Raw genomic sequence first — 22,626 nt, 5'->3', positions numbered from 1 at the left:
GAACTAACAAAAATGCTAAGCGCCTGGAATTTTATTTAAAGACATTCCTTTTTTATCTTCCAAAATGTACATATTTCAGCTCGTTTGAAGTAATCTTGTCAAGTCCATTCCAAAGGAAATCTAGAATATTCAGCAATATGTATCTTTCCATCACTCTGAAGTCTGAGCTGCTCACACTTCCCAATCATGTTATTCTCCCCTAGGATTTAATGGAAATGGAAAGTAAGAAGGTTGGAGACCACTGGAGAAATGATCACTCAAGGACATGCTATTTATGCCTTATGCAGATATATGCAAATTTCTTAGAAGTTCTCACAGTATGGTCAGAAGTTGAAATATCTCCCATTTAACAGTTATCTCTTTTTCTACATAGGAAAATTGATATTATATTATTGATATTATATATCAAATTATCCCAAATGAAGGTTTTAGATAAGTATTCCCTCTCTAGCATCTTCCAGCTATGTTACCCATCACATCAAGCTAGCCAACCATCTGACTAGGTGGCTCAGTGACTAAGACACTGAGCTTGTCGATCAGAAAGGTCCACAGTTCGGTGGTTCGAATCCCTAGTACAGGTCCTGTGTGTGAGCTGGGGTTTGGACTAGATGATCTCCAAGGTCCCTTCCAACGCTGTTACTGTTATTAAAAATCTGGCTGTGCTGTCAGGAAAGCAGGGTTAGAATCACAGTTAGATGAAGAACCTAACCAATAATAGATAATGATGGAACCAAAGATAGATATCAACTCTTGGTTTCAAGCATCAGTTCCTTTTCCTTGTTGATCTTTCTAGCATAATTTCCTGATCTTGAGGTCAAAGGATACATTAGAGACTGTTGCTAGTATTATCCAAAACTCATTAATTGAGCCCAAAGTCTGGAATTTTGAAACATTAACAAGAACATTAGCAAGAAAAGGGTTTAGGTTATCCACCATTAGTAATCTATGAAATGTAATTTAACTTTTCATTTCAGCCCTCAGCAGAGGAAAGAAAGCCAGAACTAAATATCTATGGAGATTTAGGACATCATCTCTAAATTAAACTCCTTCAAGGTCAAAGCTCCATGATTATGGCAGCTTTTCATTACATATCTTTCAGTAACCCTGCAGACTATAAAGCTGAGCAGGTTATCCCTTTTCAGGCAGGATACTACAAACAATTTTGATAGTTTAACATTTGGGAAGGCTTCAGTCCAGAGAGATTCAATTAATTTTTCATATGCCCGGAACAGTTTCAAGATGTTCCTTCTCAACTTGAACCAAAAACCTCAGCTCCTATCTAGATCTCTACTATAGATATAGATCAATAAGCAGCAGCTGACTTCAAAAGTGTCACAGTTGGTAATTACCATCATGTGTGCTCACTAATGTGGATATATTGGAATCTCACAGAAATTGGGCCCTAGGAATTTTTCTGAGTGTGAGCGTCCATTCAGGTTACGTCGCTGTTGGGAAGCATCTTCAGAACATTGCTTTCTCCCATTTGAAATAAGCGGAGGAATTTTTAAATAAATAGGTTTTGACCCTTATGTAATCCTCCTCTATACAGCAATATTTAGGAATATCATTTCTTAAAAAACTGTAAGCATAGATATATTTGCCTTTTGTACTCTTTTCCTCACAGAATTTGTCTACTGTTAGCAATATGCACCCTACCCACAAACCACATAACAGGAAATGCTAGTTTTCTCTCCCTTCCTATCTCCAAAGAACTTAGTGGTAACTTCACTTAATTTGAATCCTTGGACTGAGCAAGGCCTTCATATTCAATAGGCTTCACATTCTACAATTCTATGATTTTAATAGCCACTTTTGTGCAGTATTCCACAGATGACTGTGGAGAAAGTTTTAGAGAAAGAACCATAGGTTCAGAATAAAATCATAGTTCCCAGTTTGTTAGCTTCTATTAGATAATAAATGTTTTCTATGGAGAGTCTCAATCATCCAGGTCATGGTTGTCCCAAAGGTGCTTTTCAAAAGACAACGAGACTTTCTTAGTTGTTTTTTTCCCTTGAAAACATTTTGCTTCTCATCCAAGAAGCTTCTTCAGTTCTTTTTCAAGTTCTTCTTCTTTTTATCATCATGCAAATACTGCCACTTGCATATTTGCACAAGACATTATACATACAGTACATAATCTTGACATTTACATGATGATGTTACCATGGGCATATAATCAGTCTGACATTATCACAGTTTGCTGTGGATATCTCTGCTGATAGACAATTATAAATATATTTATAGACCTTTACCTTTCCTACTGTGTTTGTGTTTTACAAGAAATCAAGGCAGTGAAAAAAACATATTTTGTAACACAATCTAGTATATGCACTTGTTCCAGTTTGTAGTATAGAGTTCTTTTCAGGTTGTTTTTTGTCAGGGGGATGAATGATGACATGGGGAAGATTACAAAAGAAATACTGCAGAGTTCTCATTCATCCTCTTCAATATCCTGTCACAATTATACCAAAAGGCACAAGAACATATATTTGCTCTGTTTGTACTTCTCAGTTTCTTCAGCCACTGGAGATACAGGCACCATATTGGGATGATTGAACAATTCTGTCTGGAAATCATCTGGTTTTGGACTTGGAAGGATACATTGAGTACAGTTTTGAGAATCTACTTAAAAATTCAGATGTAAGGGTGGTACAATGACAGCTTTTTGTTTCTGAAAAGCACAGTCCCTTAGTCTGGAAAGTTCCCCTCTCTCGTCTACAAACAAGAAAGCATACATGTGATTCAATTCCTTCTCATTTTTCAAGCCTAGCATCATCGCATTCTATTAGCACCTAAATTTGCAGCTAAAACAAGGAGAAAAACTTCTGCAAGAAGATTTATATATTTTCATTTTTCCTAATATACATTCTTGTATAATATATAACATTATATATTATAATATAATATAATACAATACAATACAATATACACCTATGTGTATAATTCTCATGTATGCACTCTGCAATCCATTTTTTATTAAGCCAATGTATTTTGTGTACATTTTTCATCCAAATATTACCATTATGCTTTACTCATATTTACAATAACAGTCTAGATCACAGAATTTGGAAAGGCACAGATTTTAGTAAATAGTGTGCATGCATGCATATGAGTGCATTTGTGTATATATGCATACATACAGTATGTAGAGAAAGCATCCTGAACATGCAGTCCAGTTAATGCATGTTCGGGGAATGAAAATTGGAATTTAAGCACTAAAATATGAAGCAAATATATTTAGCAGACTTACCATTTGAGTTGGAGTTTAGCAGCTCAAGGAAACAGTTATTGATAGACAATCCTAGTGAAATTATGTCATGAAAATTTGAATGCAAGCAACTGAAAAAAGTTGTGTGTGTGTGTTTTGCATGTATGTTTCTTTAGTTTTCTTTTACTTTCTGATTTTATCACATTTTTCGGATAAGAGAAAATGATCCGCTCCCATGCAAACATCTCATTTTTTTTCCTAATTCAGAAGTTTAATATTCATATATTGACCTGAACTTTAAACTGGTGTAGGCAAATTATATCAGAGAAGAACGTACCTTTGATGAAAGTCAATTAATCTTTTCAGAAATATTTTCAAGAAAATAATGTGTCCCTCACGAAAACAAGTGAGAAAAAGTTTTGGATTTTAAGAAAAGCTTAACAAATGGGGAAAGCACTGGATGATGAATAATATAATCTTTGTTGTAAAGAGCTTTTACATTGGTACCTGATAAATGTAATGGACACATTGATTGGGAAACCAAGAATGCCAATGCTTTAAAAATAAACACTCACCTGTTTTAGATTCAGAGACTGATGTTTTGAGAAGATCAAGCAACACAGGACTGTGTTCACCTCCTCAGATCTTTGTGAGATAAAGCTCTGTATCTTATATCTACTGAAATTCGTTCAGCACGTAGCCAGGACAAGGTTTTCTATAGCATGGCGCCAAATTTTGTATGAGGCCAGGCCTATAATATCGCTGTTGTTCTTTCAGATGACTCTAAAAAAAATAAATACATAAGTACAGTGCTCATTTTTGGAGTTGGCAAGAAGTTCAAAACACTTCCATGTCTTTTCCATATAGTGCACACTGACTACAACTCTTTCTTAAGAGAAAGCAGCTGAAATCAAGACCAAGGCAGGGGAGAAATTCTGTCACCCAATCACCACTATGCCATCTTCTTGCCTCACAAAAATATCACTTGCTACTATATAAATCATTCTACAGTTTCAATACTGAAATTGTAGTTTGCAAGAAGAATTTGGTGCATTGCTGATGTTCTTTGACTTATCACGTATACACTACCTTTCTGTAACTGTGTTTTCTTATTTTATCCATCTAGTTCTTGTATTATTTTGTTTCCCAGTTAAATTCTTAACAAGAGATCTAAGCTGAGAATTGGAAACTGATTATAGCAGGGGCGTCAAACTCAAGGCCCGGGGGTTGGATCCAGCCCATGGGTGCTTAGATCTGGCCCACAGGACTGCCCTGGAAACAGCAAAGGACTGGCCTGCAGTGCTTCTGCTAGCGAAAACAGAGCTTGGGAGGGCCTCCATTTTCACTGGCAGAGGGTTGCAGGAGGCTGTGGCAGCCAAAAATGGAGTTCAGGAGCTTGTTTTCTCTGGCAAAGTGCTCGGGCCGCCACAGGTGCCCCTGACAGGAGCAAGATTGAGCGGGCCATGCCCCCCCGCCCCCTGAGGTCAAATACAACCCTGATGTGGTCCTCAATGAAATTGAGTTTGACACCCCTGGATTAGAGATCTTTTTAAAAGTTATTAATCAAGAACCAGTTTGGTGTAGCAGTTAAATCATCAGGCTAAAAATTGAAAGACCATGAGTTCTAGTCCTGCCTTAAGCATGAAGCCAGCTGGGTGACCTTCAGCCAGTATTTCTCTCAGTCTTAGAAAGGGGGCAATGGCAAACCACTTCTGAAAAAACCTAGCCAAGGAAACAGCAGGGATTGTCCACAGAATCTCCAAGAATCATAGAAAAAAAAAAGGCTGGAAGAAAAAGGTTAGTACATTTGCAGATCACCAAGCTTTTAAACTAGATGCCTTTTTTTAAAGATAGAAAAGGATTTTTAAAAAAGCCAGAGTCTAATAAATGAAAGCTATTATTTGCCAGAACAAAATTCCATCTGCAATATTTTAGTTTTCATTCATCTCTTTGGTCTTCTGTGGATTAATTAACTGATTATTTTTATTTTCTGCCAATTAAACTATTGCAGTCTTGCAGTTCTACTGGAACATGGTTTGACCTTCAACTGAATAAAAATTTAATCTGCTATTTAAATAGTAAAAATATAATAATAAGCAGAATCTGCCAGTGCAGTTGAAACAATCCTCTAGTTTTTAAAATGTTTTTCTGCTATAAAAGTTAATGCAAACCAGTCAAGCTGATAAAATCTGGAATTATCATCATAAATAGAAAGAATTTTTGGTGGGAGGGTTTTGTGGTAAAGAGTAGAATTTAAATTCTAGGGGTTTTCTATTTGACTTATCAACTTCTTGTTGTTCACAATTACTATGGAATGGCTAGAAAAAAATATTTTTTAAGGGAGCAGAATACAGCCTGTTAAATTTAGATCAAAAAGAAATCTCCACAGAGCAATAGTAGAAAGCAGGGAAATCTAGTGATAGAAAGACCTAGCCAGCATGCTTTAGTTAAACAAACATCCTTCTTGCTTTTTGCAGCTGAATGCAGTAGAGCAGAGGCAGAAAGGAAAGGAAAGATCAAAGCTAAATCTAATAGTACAGAAGAATAAAAGTGAGAGGGAGTGATGTGAATAAGACTGATCCTAGTAGGTATTTGGTAAAAGACACCAAATGTGTCAAAGGATTTTTTTAAAAGGGAAAACATGTTAAATATGGAGAAAAATGCAGCTTTTGGTATTACCTTTGCACCATCCCAATTTTATTAAAAGATTATCTGGATGGAGAAAAAAAAGAATGGACATGAAGTTAATATTACGATAATTCCATTAATGGTTGAACTTCATTAAGGGATTTAGATTACAATTTGAAGTGCTCTGCCAACCATTAGACTTTTTTTTACAAAAAACTTTTTTTCAAAGCAAAAGAGGGAAGAATCACAAAGAAGCTCATTAGCTTTAAAAAATGAGAGCTAAGGCATAATGATCAGTGCAGAGTTTTTTTTCTACAAAAAGAATCTGAGACAACAGAGGAAAAGGGAAAATGGGGGGATGTATATGACTACTTTAGTCTTGGCAAACTTATGATGAAAGTCCCCCACTAGTGTTATTAATAAAAGAACAGGTGTCCTATGCAGGCATTAGATATCATTAAACTATTTAGTGCAAGTGGGAGAACTAGCTAAAATAATATAAAGATAAATATAAAAGACAAATTAAAAATGGCTGAACACTTATTTTGGCAATTATTGAGATCTCATATGACTTCCTGTAATTTTACAAGATTTCACAGCATCTGTTATTTATTTATTTATGTATTTAACTTTCATGGGCATTACTTAAAGGGGGCACGGAAGCTCTGCTTCCAACAGATAATGGTCCTGTGCAAAATTTTGTTGCAGCAAACTGATTTGATAAAGCTTTGGCAGTTTGTGTTGTCAAATCAGGTCAGTTGGTCTAATCAATTTGGATAATGGAAAAATTCACGATGCATGGATAGAAAATTGGTATTTTGAATCAAATTGGAACAACATTACTTCTATTAGGACCATTCAGAAAGGAGAATTCCTTTCTGACAGCAAAAGATTTTAAGCTCTGCAACAAGCAATTGGGGCACCCTGAGAATTCTGAGAATTTGTGGAAGGTATCAAGAAAAAGCAGGTCCACTAGCATGACAGAAACCAGTTTTTGCAAATTAGATTTTACCCATAGTCTTGGGTCCATACTAAATTAGTTCCATATGATCGTGATGATATACAGATTATCCTCAGAGTATGAAGCAATTGGGACTAGAACTTTAGTCATTAAGCAATGTAGTTGTTAAGTCACTCGGCCTAGTTTTATGACCCTTTTTGCTGTGGTCATTAAGCAAATCTGCTTTTCACCATTGACTTTGCTTGTCAGAAGCCCCTTGGGAAGATCACAAATGGTGATCACGTAATTCTAGGATGCCGCAACTGTTACAAATACACACCGGTTGCTAAGCTCCCAAATGTTGATCACTTGATCTTGGGGACACTGTGATGATTGTAAGTGTGAGGATTAATCATAAGTCACTTTTTTCATTGCTGTTATAACTTTGTACAGTTGTTAAACTGTCATAAGTTGAGAACTATCCGTAATGATTTGTCTACTTGATATCAATGGTCATTAAATAAGGCAATAGATAGAGTCTTGAACTAGGAAATAAGTTCTAGTGGATTGCATAGACCAGACAAATTAAGCTGTTATTTAATCAAGATCCAATCTGTAATATTTTCAAACTTACTCATCCTTCCATAATTACATTTTATTTTACTTTGTTAGTAGATATACCAAATGCTAATCAAATTACTAAAAATAAATACAAATTAAAGAAAAATAATAAACTAAAAGAAAAGTGCCAACTAAATTCAGGTTTAAAGAACAGCCTTTCTGAAACCATATAAGATGAACCTCAGCAATGGAAGCTCACATCTTTCTTTATTAATTTCCCCAATGATGTTGAAATAAGTGCAGCCATCTTTCCCTATATTAGAACCACAATCAATTCTTTTCTGTTTCAACTTCCTGCTGATTTGCTGAGGGGAAGATCATTGGAGATCATTTAATCTGAAAAGGAAAATCCGCTTAGTTATTTTCCAAAAGACTTGCTGAGTGGGCTAAGTGGAGCTATTCAGGGTGGAAGAAATGGAGAGGACGGAAAGAAAGTGTAATAGTTATACTTTTTCCCAAGCAAAGACTGGACAGAGAAATGGTTTTTAATAAAACTCTAATACCTAAGAAGCTTTTGAAGTCTGTTCTTAGGCAACATAGTAATTTCAATAAAATACTAGGATGCAGAGTACTGCATAAAGAAACAAGAAACTTGCAATAAAATATATATTTTACAATAATTTCCCTTTTTGGGATGCATTAGTCAGCAGTACTAGATAAAGATGGATAAAACAGAGTTATAATTTGTGGTTCAACTCCTGTCATAAGTAAAACCTGTTACGTTCGGGAAGTAACGAGGCTGGAGACCAGGGTAGTGACAACAGCTCTTTAATATAGGGTGAACCCAGCAACAGGCTGGGGCCAAAACCTCTCCTTTTATACAGTTCTGCTGGAGGCTTCGTCCAATCAGCAACGTGCTGATTTCCCGCTCAAATATTTAAAGGCACAACTGTTAATACATAACACTCCTCCCCTCCCAGAAAACACTTGGTCTTATTTACATATTTATTTACATGTTATTTTTCGACGTAGTCACGCAAATAACCTGGGCGTCTCCTAGTTCTTTCTGACCTGCGCGGTTCAGTTCTGGGTGGTGTTTTGAGCTGGTCGGAGGGGCTGTTTTCTCCTCCCAGCTCTTTCTCTAGGCCATCGGGCTCTGGATTATTGGCCGACTCTTTTTCTTGGCCATCCGGCCTTGGATTAATTTTGGAATTTTCCTTGCTGTTTCCCTCGGGGACCTGATGGCGTCGCTGGAACTCTGGGACCTCAGCTAAGTCTTGCGCCTCCCCCGGGTCATTGTCAGCTGTGGATTCAAAGTGGTATTGGTCATTACCTGTCTCTGTTGGTTTGGTTTGGTCAGTTATTCGTTTCCTTAACTGATCTATGTGGCGCCGCCACACTCGGTTGTCTGGTAGCTCTACCACGTACGATTTTGGCCCTGTTACTTTCGTTACTTGTCCGGCGACCAACTAGGGCCGTCCCCATAGTTTCGGGCCCACACCCGTCGCCTATGCTCATTTCCTTGTTTTTCTAGCTCCCCTTGTAACCCTCGGGTGTGTAATGGGGTTCAAACGGTCAAGTGGGCACCGGAGTTTTCGTCCCATTAGCAATTCGGCTGGGCTTTTTCCGTGGCTGTGCTTGGGGTTCTGTGCTGGACGGCTAGGAAAGTCTATTTTGTTTGCCAGTCACCTGGCTTGAGCCTGGACAATGCCTCCTTAGCGCCCGGACGGAACGCCTGCAAGGCCATTCGACGCAGGGTGGAAAGGTGCAGAGAGGGCATGTCGGATGCCTTCCTCTGCCAGGTACTCTTCAAACTGGGCTGCCGTGAATTGGGGCCCATTGTCGGACACCAGAGTGTCCGGCAACCCGTGAGTTGCGAATAGGTGGCGCAGGGTTGCGATTACTGCTTCGGCTGTGGTGGACTTCATAAGTATGATCTCTAACCATTTGGAAAATGCGTCCACCACCACTAGGAACGTTTGGCCGTGAAAGGGGCCAGCAAAGTCAATGTGGATTCTTGACCAAGGCCCTTGGGGCTTTTCCCATTCTCTGACTGGGGCTGTTGGGGGTAGCGGTCTGGACTCTTGGCAAGCTTGGCATTTCCCTACCCTCTCAGCAATCTCTGCGTCCATGAGTGGCCACCATACATAGCTTCTAGCTAACCCCTTCATCCTTACGATGCCTGGGTGACCCTCGTGGAGGAGGTCCAATACCTTGCCCCTTAACTTAACAGGAATTATTACACGATCACCCCATAACAGGCACCCCCCTTGAGCCGAGAGCTCATCACGTTTCTTAACAAATTCTTTGAACCGTTCGCCCGGCGCAGCGGGCCACCCTCTCTGTACCCAACCGAGTACAGTCCTTAACACAATGTCCCGGTATGATGCCCGAGCCACTTCCTTTGATGTGACTGGGCCAGAGTCCAACGAGTCAATAAGGAGGATGGGTGTCCCCGGAGTAGGATCTTGATCGCCCCTGGCAGTGGGCATCGGCTCAATGCGTCTGCATGCCCCACTTCTTTCCCGGTCGATGCTGCAGCTTGTATGAGTAAGCGGCTAAAATATAGTCCATCGAGTCAAGCGTGGCGAAAGTGCCACAGGCGTTGGCGATCGCCAGCCAGTAATCCCAGTAACGGTCTGTGGTCAGTCACGATTTCAAAATTCCGCCCAAAGACATACTCATGGAATTTTTTGACCCCTGATACAATGGCTAATGCTTCTTTGTCTAATTGGCTGTAGTTCCTCTCTGGGGAGGACATCGTTCTAGAGTAGAACGCTATAGGGGCTTCTGTGCCGTTTGGAAGTCTATGGCTGAGTACAGCCCCCACCCCATAAGGGGACGCATCGCAAACCAGCACTAGGGGTAGTGAGTCGTGATATTGGATGAGCAGGCTATCACTTGAGAGCAGGTTCTTTACTGCTTCAAAAGCCCTATTTTCTGACTTTCCCCAAGACCAAACAGTATTTTTCCCTAAGAGCCTATGCAGCGGTTCCATAGCAGTTGCTTTGTTCTTTAAAAGACCGCGTAACAATTAACCAATCCCAGGAATGCCTGCAGCTCTGCTTTGTTTTTGGGCGCTGGAGCCTTCCTAATTGCCTTAACTTTGCTCTCAGTAGGGTGAATTCCTTTCTTGTCTATCCGGTAGCCCAAGAAATCGACCGATTCGACCCCTATCTGACATTTATTTGTCTTGACTTTTAATCCGGCTGTCCGGAAAATGCTCAAGACCTTTCTTAACCGCTCCCCCAATTCCTCCATGTTTTCCCCTGAAATTAGGACATCATCGAAGTAGGGAACTACCCCTGGGAGCCCTTGCAGTAGTCGTTCCATCAGGTTTTGGAACAGCCCTGGTGCCACACTAACCCCAAATTGCAATCGGGTGCACTTGAATGCCCCCCTGTGCGTACAATCGCTTGGGCTTCGCCAGCGGGCGTCTACTGGCAGTTGTTGGTAGGCTTGGGCCAAGTCTAACTTTGCAAAGACTTGCCCTTGCCCCAAGGAGTGCAATAAATGTTGCACCACGGAACCGGTACGCGCTTTTCTGTAAGGCTTTGTTAAGCGTCGCCTTGTAGTCAGCGCAAATTCTAATTGACCCGTCCGATTTGATGGGGTGACGATTGGCGTCTCCCACTTTGCGTGATCGACTGGCACCAAAACCCCTGATTTATGAGCTTGTCCAGCTCCTTATCAATTTTGGTTTTAGGGCAAAAGGACTCTCCTCGCCTTAAGCCTAATGGGGGCTACCTGGGGTCTAAGTTGAAGGAAATAGGGGTCCCCTTGTACTTGCCCAGGCAGTCCTTGAAGACATCTTGAACTCGTTAAAGAGAATGTCTTTCAAATTGCAGTCACTTCTGTAGATGCCAGTCACTCCCATGCCCAGGGCACGAAACCAGTCTAGTCCCAACAGACTGGGCAGAGTTCCTTCGACGATCGTGATGGGCAGGGTCTTTTGTGAGGGCCGTACTCGACTCGGACGGAGGTGGTCCCTCGAACAGGGATGCGATTCCCTGGTAGTCGTGCACTCGTAGCCGCTGTGCTTGCAGATGGCGCTTGCGACGGACGGCAGCGACTTCGCCAGGGTGTCCCAGGACATGATGGTGATCGCTGATCCCGTGTCCACTTCAAGCCTGCACCGTACTCCCTCGATCTTGGGCTTTGTGAAAATCTTCTTTCCACTTTGGTTGAGGCGCGCCTATAATGACAGTCGTTTGGTTAGACTTGCGCCTTTCTTGTTTGAACCAATCGCGGGCCGCCTTTCCGGTTCCGCTTTGATTGGCCGATTTGAATTTTCGGCGGAAGGTTGGGCCGCTCTGCAAACCTGAGCTAAGTGTCCTTTCTTCCCACACCGCCGGCATGTTGCGTCTTTAAACCTGCAGCGTTGGCGCTGATGCTGCCTCCGCAGCTTCCGCTCGTCACGGTCCTCAGTGTCGCGTTTCTCGGTCCGGCAGACCCTTCCTCATCCTCGCCTCACCTTCGGATTCGGACTGAATCTCCTCCTGGTGTACTGGCGTTGGCTTTGCGCCGCCTTGGATTGAAGAGGCTTTTGCAGAGTCTCTGCTGCTTTAGTAGACATTTCGTGTGCTCTGGCCTCGCCCAGAGCGGTGGCTAGTGTCAGGTTGCTCCTGGCTAGCAGTCGCCGCCAGAGGCGGATGTCCTTGACCCCTCGGATGAGTTGCTCGAGTAGCACTTCGTCTAAGTCTCGGTATCCGCAGTCCTTGGGCGCTCTTCTTAAAGCGGCCATGTAGTCACCGATGGACTCGCCTCCATCTGTCTCGTTCTCCGAATTCAAACCGCTGCACGTATTTGGGCGGCGTCAGTGCGAAATGGTTCTTCAGCAAAGTCTGCAGAGTCGGCCACGATACCGATTGTATCGGCGTTGGCTCTGCCAGGGCTTCCGCAATCTCGATTACCTCCGGCCCGCAATGGCTTAGGAAGTAAGCCCGCTTGCGGTTATCAGGGATCCCCTGTAGTTCGTTGGCTTCTAGAAAGCTTTCGAAACGGGTCATATATGTTCCCCATTTCTCCTTGCCCGGGTTGTACGGTGCGGGTGGCGTGTTTGCCATTTCCGCGTTTCTGCCCTGAGTTTGCTGGGTTCGGAACTAGCGTGCTTCAGCTCGGTTCTGGTTCTCTTTTAGCCTCGAAATCCCACCCTCGTCGCCAATGTTACGTTCGGGAAGTAACGAGGCTGGAGACCAGGGTAGTGACAACAGCTCTTTAATATAGGGTGAACCCAGCAACAGGCTGGGGCCAAAACCTCTCCTTTTATACAGTTCTGCTGGAGGCTTCGTCCAATCAGCAACGTGCTGATTTCCCGCTCAAATATTTAAAGGCACAACTGTTAATACATAACAAAACCTCTGCTGTAATTATATTATCTCATGTTTTCAAGCTCATGAGCTCTGTTCTCACCTTGTTCGTTCTTCTAGTTTTCTTAAAGAATCACAGAACCTGGTTTTTGTCTTAGTTCCTGGGACTGGGGGGTCCCAGGTTGGGAAAAGCTGACCTGACCATCATGGCCTACCTAATTTCCCCATGTTTTTACAATATATGCTTTGGCTCTGATCAGTATCTCTTTGCTTTCTTTCTTACACCTAAGAATGCAATATACCTAATTATACTGCTTCTGTTCTCTATAATTTATGTTTCCTCAAGAGCCCATTTCTCATTTTGTGTGATATTCTCCCTTCTGTCTCTCACACCCTTTTATGCTGCTGTTGTGTATGGTCTCATTAGGTTATCGGTGTAATTTGGATTGGAGGCTCCTTAGAGTAGAAACCTTGTGTTTGGCCTAATAGATAATACCTCATCATGCTGTTAGATGTGTCTTCTGGGACTGTATTAAACAGGAGTGGCAGATTATTAAGAAGAAGCATCTGGCAGTTTGTTGCACCTGGGGTCTGTTTTGCTGCGGCATCAACAAAGTATAATAAAATATTATTCATAAGTATTATTCATCAGATATATATTCTAATGTAGCACTAGATGTACCATCAACGTTTGAAGCTTTAGTCAGACAGCTATGCAACCGGTGAATACTGGTGTCGGGAGGGGCACTGGGCAGTGACGGGATTCAAATAATTTAACAACCAGCTCTCTGCCCTAATGACCAGCTGGGTAAGCATGGTATGGTGGTCATGTGACCATCTGGGCGTGACCAACTCAACGTCACTCATATCGATGGGTGCTTCGCCTTAGCTATTACAATGTAGTAAGGATTAAGCAGAGACGCAGTTTCTGTAAGGAGGGCAATAAAGATTAGGCGAGAAACTACACCAGAATGTTTCCTTCCTGCCTTCCTTATAGGATTAGCCCTGTAAAGTGGAAAAAAACAAAATAAGTTTTCTTCCAACAACCGGTTCTCTGAACTGCTTAGAAAGTTAACAACCAGTTCTCCCGAATAGATGCGAACTGGCTGAATCCCACCACTGGCTCTGGGGCAATACGGACTAATGTTGACCCCTCTGTTTTTATAATCAAAGAACACTTTGAGTAGCAAAATCACTTTCTTGCATTTTACCAGCATGAAATGTGAAGGGTCTATATAGGTATGATATCTACACCTATGTAAGTATAGATACTCCATCATGCTATTGGTGGTATGGAATTTAGGTGAGTTCTCCCTTATTTGGAGATGCACAAAGAGACTTGGAGCCCTTTCCCAACTCTAAAGTTTGGACAATTTGTTGCCAAGGAAGAACAACTGTGTGACTGCTGGAAGTGTAACCGAAAGCCTGTGTAACCGTATCTCCCCAAGCATTCTTTCAGCACTTTAGAGAGGTCATGTGAACCTCTCTGCAGTAGTAGAGTCTCAGCATAGGAAGTGTGGGTTCCACTTGTATATACCTACCATCCAGATTAATGTTACGCAGAAAACATTCTTCTGTGGTTTTTTTTTCCTAACAGTTGTCACTGAACTTGATGAAAGATAATAATGTCCTTTCAAAATTTCTTTCAAGACAGGATGATTCTGGTCAAATTTTTATAGGACAATGAGCAATGTTTTTGTCTTACTTACATTCAAGGTGATGGAAGAATATGTCTGTTTGCTCTTATGTTATCATTTTGCCAGCAGATTGTAGCCTCCCTTGTTTCCCACACTTAAATCCCAAGGAAACTGATAATGATAACTCCTCTATTAAAGTTTTTTCACAACGGGTAGTGTGGTCAGCCAGGGAGTTTTAGACAGCTGGAAATACTTGTTACAGAAAAACAATAAAAGTAGCAGGTTGCAATCTCTAATAGTAAGTTGGAAACAATGTCAAGGGAAGTTCAAAAGACATTCTCGGCAGCCTGAGAATAAGGTAGAAAATTAGAAGTTTCTTGAACAGGAAAGGAAACTGAGAATTTGAGAAACTTCAAATTACATTCCAGCATAGTATTAATACAAATACTCGATTTATTGCTCAGAAGTTTGCATTTATATTTCCTACTTCCTTCCTCCAAACAGATGGTGCCAATTGATTTGAGGGCAATGCTTTACATATTAAAAATGAGAAACTTTATCATTACAATGATATTGCTGTGAATTGTTGCAATTATTTTTTCCCCATCCAATGTAATAATTCTTCATTTACTTATGTATGTGGTCAAAAAATATAGAACCAAAAGATGCCAAGATATAGCGAGGCAATATGTTACTAAGTTAGGCATTCTAAGCTGAAAACCTTACCTAAACCCTTTTTCACAGTTCTTACAGGGAATGTGGTGGTGACATAACAACATGAAAGCATAAAATGACTTTTTCTACTCCAGATTAAAAAAAAATTTTTTTTGAGAGGTTTAGGGAAGCTTTTTGAAAGTAAATAAGTTATGCTTGTTCCTATTAGAGGCTTAATGTAATTTTTCTAGTTTGTTTTCTCTTTTTAAAAAAAAAAAATACACACACACACGCTGGATATTTACAACGGAGTTTTAAAGCCGATATTGGCAGTATAACCTTTAGGGTTTCTGGCAGTGGTGAAATCCAATTTTTTTTACTACTGGTTCTGTGGGTGTGGCTTGGTGGGCATGGCAGGGGAAGGATACTGCAAAATCTCCATTCCCAGCCTACTCTGGGGCCAGCCAGAAGTGGTATTTGCTGGTTCTCTGAACTGCTCAAAATTTCCACTACCGGTTCTCCAGAACCTTTCAGAACCTGTTGGATATCACCTCTGGTTTTTGGGCTTGGAAGGAAAAAAGGGGCTACATATTATCCACAGGGTGCAAGTTGCCAATCCCGCTCTAGCACCCCACATTTCAGGGGCCCATGACTTGACCTCTTCGCTCCCACATACACAAGGAGGAGAACTACCATCACTCCCAATGCCTCTCATTCCCAACCCTCCAAAGCCAGTCTAGAAGGATACTGTGGCCATAGTATCAAAGTCCACTCAGAAGTCCAGGAGGCCAGAATGGTTGCATCACCTCCACATCAAGCTCTCTAGTTTTTTCTCGAACAGTTTCTTCCCGAACGCCATCACTCTGCTAAACAAATAATTCCCTCACCACTGTTAAACTATTTACTAAGTCTGCACTACTATTAATCTTCTCATCATTCCCATCCCCCATCTCCTTCCACTTATGACTGTAACTTTGTTGCTTGTATCCTTTCAATTTATATTGATATTGATTGTTTCCTGATTGCTTATTTGTAGCCTATGACTATCATTAAGTGTTGTACCTTATGATTCTTGATGAAGGTATCTTTTCTTTTTATGTACACTGAAATCATATGCACCAAAGACAAATTCCTTATGTCCAATCACACTTGGCCAATAAAAAAATTCTCTTCTCTTCTCTTCTCTTCTCTTCTCTTCTCTTCTCTTCTCTTCTCTTCTCTTCTCTTCCAAAGGTCATCAACAAATGCGACCAATGCTGTTTCAGTGTTGTGCCCAGGCCTGAACTCAGATTGAAGAGGGTCCAGATAGTCCACTTAATTCAGGGCTGTAGCTGTGTGCCAACCACTTTCTCTTCAACTTTCCCTAAACCAGGGGTGTTCAAACTTGGCAACTTTAAGACTTTAACTTTAGCTTTGCTGGCTGAGGAATTCTGGGAGTTGAAGTCCACAAGTCTTAAAGTTGCCAAGTTTGGACACCCCTGGTTTAGGGAAAGTTGAAAATTGGGTGAAAGCTGCCTAATACAAGAGGATGGCCTTTTGAGAAGTTGTAAAGCATCACCTCCTTCAGGACAGGCTGTACCACCCTCTCCCACAAAGAGACATGAATCACCACTTGTACCCAGCCACCTCCCACCTCCCAGGAAGCCTTAACCAACCAGGAGGGGCAAAGGTAGCCATGCTCACAGTCCCAAGGACCCTACCCACTTCCTCGAGAGAAACTGACTCAAACTCTTCCCGGATAACAAGGCTCAGACATGTCTCTGTCATCTCCAAATTATCTGCCCAGCCAGAATCCAACTCCGAGCAAAGCGGACTGACTTTATCTAACAGATACCAAGAGCATTTTTCACAGTGAACACTTAAAGGACTACATTTTTTTAAAAAAAAAGCCTTGTTGGCTATCTACTGATGCAATGAGAGCAAAGATGTAATTATGCTTCACCGACCTTATGATCACCAGATAAGTCCTAATATAGCCATGATGGCGAACCTATGGCACTTGTGCCTCAGGTGGCACACAGCACCTTCTCTGTGGGCATGCGAGCCGTCATCCCAGTTATGCTCCACCGCACATGTGCGCATGCCTCTCATTGGCCAAGTGGTCGTCGGGTCTCTGCCACGCACACATGAGGGGCAGGGCATGTGTGGGGCAGCATGCACATGTGCAGGGGGTGGGGCACATACAGGGGAGCCACACAGTCATTGCATTTTGGGGATTCAGATATGTGCATGCACAATTGTGCACTTTGGGCACTCAGTCCGGAAAAGGTTATGTCAGTTAGAAATAATTCTCCAGATTATTATCCAAATTTTTTGATTTCCTACAGATCCAGAACTTTCCTTTTTTAAAAAAGTGTCATTTGGTTGCAGTGCATAGTTCTTTAATCTATCACATCATTTTTGGCTGCAGGCAATGCTGCTCCCCACTTTCCTGAAAAGTATACATGATTTATTTTCCTTTGGATGACATAACTTTGGAAAACAGTGATATCTATGCAACATTTGTTTTCTTTATAAACACAGAAGCATCTGCCTCCTATGGCTAAACTTGCAGGCCAGGACTCTTTCTCCTGGTCTTTCAGAGCGTAAATGAAGAGCTGCAAAAAAACCCTACATTTACCTTTTTCCTTTTACTAAAGGATTTCATATTCCAAAGACTGGAGGAAAAAGAATTCAGGCTGCAGAGAGACATTTCTGCCCTGTTAAAATACATTTGGAACATACAGTATTCCAGCTTCCTTAGAATAATTTAATAATGATTGCTAGCATATTACAGAAAAATGTCCATTGAAAAACAGTGCATCTCAAATTCCCTGCTAATAGGTTTCTTTATATAGTGTTATTTTGTTGGTCAGAACTGTACTCTGCACCTTGACTATAGCAGCCCTGATATAAAGTTACATTACATTGGGAGAGAAAAATCATACTGCTGAATGCTTTTGGTTTTTAAAATGTTTCAGGATATATTTGCAGGACAGCAAAGATTTTGGCTAAAGTAGCTGCCACACAAAGTGTATATGTACCAATATATATAAATTTAAATATTGCCACTGATTTAGATTTGTCTGGTTTCAGAAGTTTTTCCAAGATACATATTATTTCTCTTTCTATGCATCTAAAAATGAAAACAAGCAGGTATACCCAGAAATTCAATGATCAGATAATCATAATGAGCAACAGTTTGATCTAGTAATTAAAATACTATACTAGAAAGCAGGAGATGGTGAGTACAAATCCTGCTTTGGCCATGAAAGCCAGCTGGCTGCTCCGTCTTAGCCCAACCCATCTCAAAAGATTGTTGTCAGGAAAATACGAGGAAGTATGTTGGATATATTCACCACCTTATGTTATTTGTTAAAATAATAAAGGCAGGTTACAGATAATAAATAAATAATATAATATGTGAAAGGGCTGCTGCCTAAGTCAAGAGAAATAGCGAAAAATTGAATTTGAGAGAATTCACTTGATTCTGCTATTTTGATAGATCCTCAAATAAATGCAAACTTGTTCTTTACAGATTTCAAAGAAGCTTCCAGATCTTTTTCAGTGGTCTCACACCAAGGTACGGCCAGGCCTGTTTGCCTTCAGCGTAGAATACCTTTCTAGCCCTTCCGAACAGATTATTTGGGGGTAATTTCACTTGTAGCTACTTTGACTTGCAGTAGGTGGCAGTGAATAAACACAAAAGGCTTACTATTACTATGAGCTGAAAAATAAAAGAGCCAGTTTGAAATATGGAACGCATTTGGTGTAGAATAAGCATACTTGGGTCTGACAGGATAAAAGGATGAACAGATAGGCTAATAAAACATATGAAATTACCAAACTAGACAGCAATGACCATATGAGCAAATAAACTAAGTATGTTTTCATGACAGTGATTACAGTCATGAAGAACAATATTCAGGAAGTTAGTGTTCTCTCTTATTATTAAAGTAACGGGTAAATAGAGATCAGGTTGGAGCTAGAAACAAAATGGTAGCTTGAACTCTGCAAGATTTACCTATGAGTGAACGTTTATACATGTCTACTCAAAAGAATGTCCTGTTTTCAACAAAGCTTGCTTTCAAACAAAAGTAGAATAAAATCATAGCCTTAATGGAATTGGACTGATTTCTGAGTATACAGTGACAAATGGTGCTTAAATTAAGTACAATAGAGCAGCTTTAGGCAGAGGTAGTCCTGGTTTAGGTTGTGAGCTATTATAGATCAAGATTGGATACCATTTTAATGAAACATAAATCACTTCCACAAGTGTCACCCGACCAGTTCAAACCAACCAAGATTATCATTCATGAAACACAGAATACTTGCTGAAAAGACATAGTGCCTTTTTCAATTGACCAACAGATGAGGGCAAAGAATTTTAGTTGGTATCTTACCCTCTGAACCAGCTTACGTTCAAGAGTAGTTGGAGCTCACTCCAATGTTACAGAAAATGGAAATAAATACCTTGCTGGTATACATGCCCTTGCTCACATTTTAGATCACATTTTGTGCATGTATCTGGAAGCATGCAAAACAATAACAATTCTGAATTCTTGCTATGAGCAATTCTAAAGCTACCTAACTACCCTCCCTCTATTTAACAGCCCCTGTGAGAAGTGGCAAGAAATACACTTATATATGTATTTATGCAGAAGACCCACATACTGCTACAGTGGTTGAAAAAGGAGATGGAGAACTTCCCTTTAAATGACCAGCATTATAAAATTCTATGAGAAGAGAGTTGCCTTGAGTAAAGAAGGTGAGATATGGAGTTAATCACAACCACATAGGTCTGCATCTGGTTCCAACCACGCATAAAGGCCACATGTCAGAATGCCTGTATTGCATCAAAACCAGCCTCTTGCAAAGCTTTTCTTCATTTACAGGGTGCTATCATGCACAGGTTTCCTTGGAAGAGATTCCACTCAGTTCCATTTTCAACTATTGCTTCTATTTTCTTTGTTTATCTACGCTAAGCTTTAACTCATTTTTATAGATAACCAGCTTCTTGCAAACATTAAAGTCACGATGGGATATATCTACAGGAGGCATTATTTTCCACCAGCATTGATAGTCTGCTAGACAAATAACTTAGATATCAGATAGATAACACATTTTTTTTTCAGTTAGTGCATATCTGAAGAACCAACAAATGTAACTGCTAATAAATGTTTTTGGCCAAGGCTACTATACTATTGTTTATCGCACCATAAAAAGAATTGAATCAAGTACATTTTTTCCCATAAGACAGATACAGGTAAATTTCCCTTAGCACTTTTTTGATCATCCTAACCCATAATCTCACCTGTATTATCTAATGTTGCTATAGGGGAAGATAGAACTTTTGCCTACCCTTCTACTCCAAGATCTCACCTGTATTATCTAATGTTGCTATAGGGGAAGATAGAACTTTTGCCTACCCTTCTACTCCAAGATCTCACCTGTATTATCTAATGTTGCTATAGGGGAAGATAGAACTTTTGCCTACCCTTCTACTCCAAATCCCGACATCATAGGGAGAGGAATTATTTTGCTGTCAATAATTATCTTGAAAGAGCCATGGAAGATTATTTCAATAGATCAGTGGTTCTCAACCTGTGGTCTGCGGATCCCTAGAGCCCTCCCACCCCCCACCCCCGATGTCATCACTGAGGGTCCATGAAGGCTTGAAGAAATGTTATGATTTAAATCTTAACTTAAGTCTTGGTGGTCTGTGGCCATTTTCTCTGGCCACAAAAGGTATTTAAAGGTGTCTGTGGTGAAGAAAAGCTTGAGAACCACTTCAATAGATGATTACTGTGGTGAGATTACTATATGCACAAAGTTGGAAAGATTCGGCATTACCTACCATGGAAGAATGCTTGGTGAAATGGTGAAACTTGGTGAAGATCCTGAAATGCTTGGTGAAACTTGCTGAGATGGACAAACTGAGTTTTTTGATCAGAGAAAAGGATAATATGTACATTTAATGATGACTGTGGACTTGTGTAAAACACTTTGTGGACTTGTGTAAAAAATAAAAGAACTTGTGATTTATGATTTTGAGAATTAGACAACATAGATTATAGAAAAGAGAAAGGACATGATATAACTTTAGAGTGAAGAATTTGATTAGAATGTTGGTTGATTATATATTCATTCTTTTACTTTCTTTCCCTTTTTCTACATCCTTTATCTTTGTGTCATCTTTAACTTTCCTGTCTTTTTATTTTTCACATTTACTTTATTGCTATATGATTTGTTTGTATGTATTTTATTATGTACATAAAATCTTTTAATAGGAATTATTTTTTAAAAAAGAATTTGAAAGACTTGCATTTCAGATCTGAAAATTTGAATGGACCATGATCTGAGAATACTTAAATGTTATGAACCTTAAAATTTGAAAGTTTGAAATACTTGAAACAAGCAGGGGGAAAGAACATGATTGTTGAAGTGGAGGAAGGAGGAAGATAGGAAGAATGTATATCAACATTGAATTAATGAACTAGTAGTAACTGATATTGCAATGGATAGCATAGCAGTAGTGGAATAAAGAGGGGGAGTTGTTCTCCTAAATGCTCCTTATGGCTTACTTTTACAAATATATAAGAACAAGTGGGTCTTAAGATATTTAGGGCTTTAGACGGTTGAATGAACAAATATGGGAATCAATATTTTGAAGTTTTATAATCATTTTGGACCAATGAAATCCTTGGCACAGTCTTCAATGGCAAACTGATATAGACTACATTGAAATGATCCACGATATAAATTTTAACTTAATCAATGTGATTATCAGCTTGGTATGACGATGCTCATATAAAGCTGACTTAAATTCAAGCAGACCCTTGTTCAGCTGGATCCTGCCAAATTCAGCCTAAATATCTAGCTCTGTGCAACCAACCATAATAATACCAGTTTAGTTTATACAGTCGCCTTAGTTCAAGCTAATATAACTATGCTATGTCTGTCTGTCTTTCTATCTCTATCTATCTCTATCTGATTCAGTGAAATATTACTGTTGTTTCAAATTAGAAAAAACCCTTTAACTAATTACAGTATAACTATATTTTTTCAAGAAATTGGGATGTGTTATTTTTTATTTGTTACCGTAGTATTTCTTGGAATGTTTTAAGTGTCATACAAAATTCAGAAATAATATAAAAATAATAACGATAAATATGAAAAATGTAGTCCAAGCTAGTAGTTCATCTTTGCTACATAAACAATATTAAACGGGAAAAAAATGTAATACAGAATAAGCATAGCTAGGCAATACTGAAATTAAAACTGTTGTTCATACTATTGGGACTACAATAAATAAATCGGTGTTGACAGGGGGGCAGAGGTCGTCCCCGAGGCGCCTCACTTGTGGGGTGCCGCAGGGGTCGATTCTCTCGCCCCTTCTGTTTAACATCTACATGAAACCGCTGGGTGAGATCATCAGTGGTTTCGGTGTGAAGTATCAGCTGTATGCGGATGATACTCAGCTGTACTTTTCTACACCGAACCACCCCAACGAAGCTATCGAAGTGCTGTCCCGGTGTCTGGAGGCCGTACGGGTCTGGATGGGGAGAAACAGGCTCAAGCTCAATCCCGCCAAGACAGAGTGGCTGTGGATGCCGGCATCCCGGTACAGTCAGCTAAATCCGCGGCTGAACATCGGTGGCGAGTCATTGACCCCGATGGAGAGGGTCCGCAACTTAGGCGTCCTCCTGG

Source organism: Ahaetulla prasina, chromosome 6 (assembly GCF_028640845.1).
Source record: "Ahaetulla prasina isolate Xishuangbanna chromosome 6, ASM2864084v1, whole genome shotgun sequence".
Lineage (NCBI taxonomy): Eukaryota > Metazoa > Chordata > Lepidosauria > Squamata > Colubridae > Ahaetulla > Ahaetulla prasina.
Note: the sequence above shows the minus strand (reverse complement) of the source record.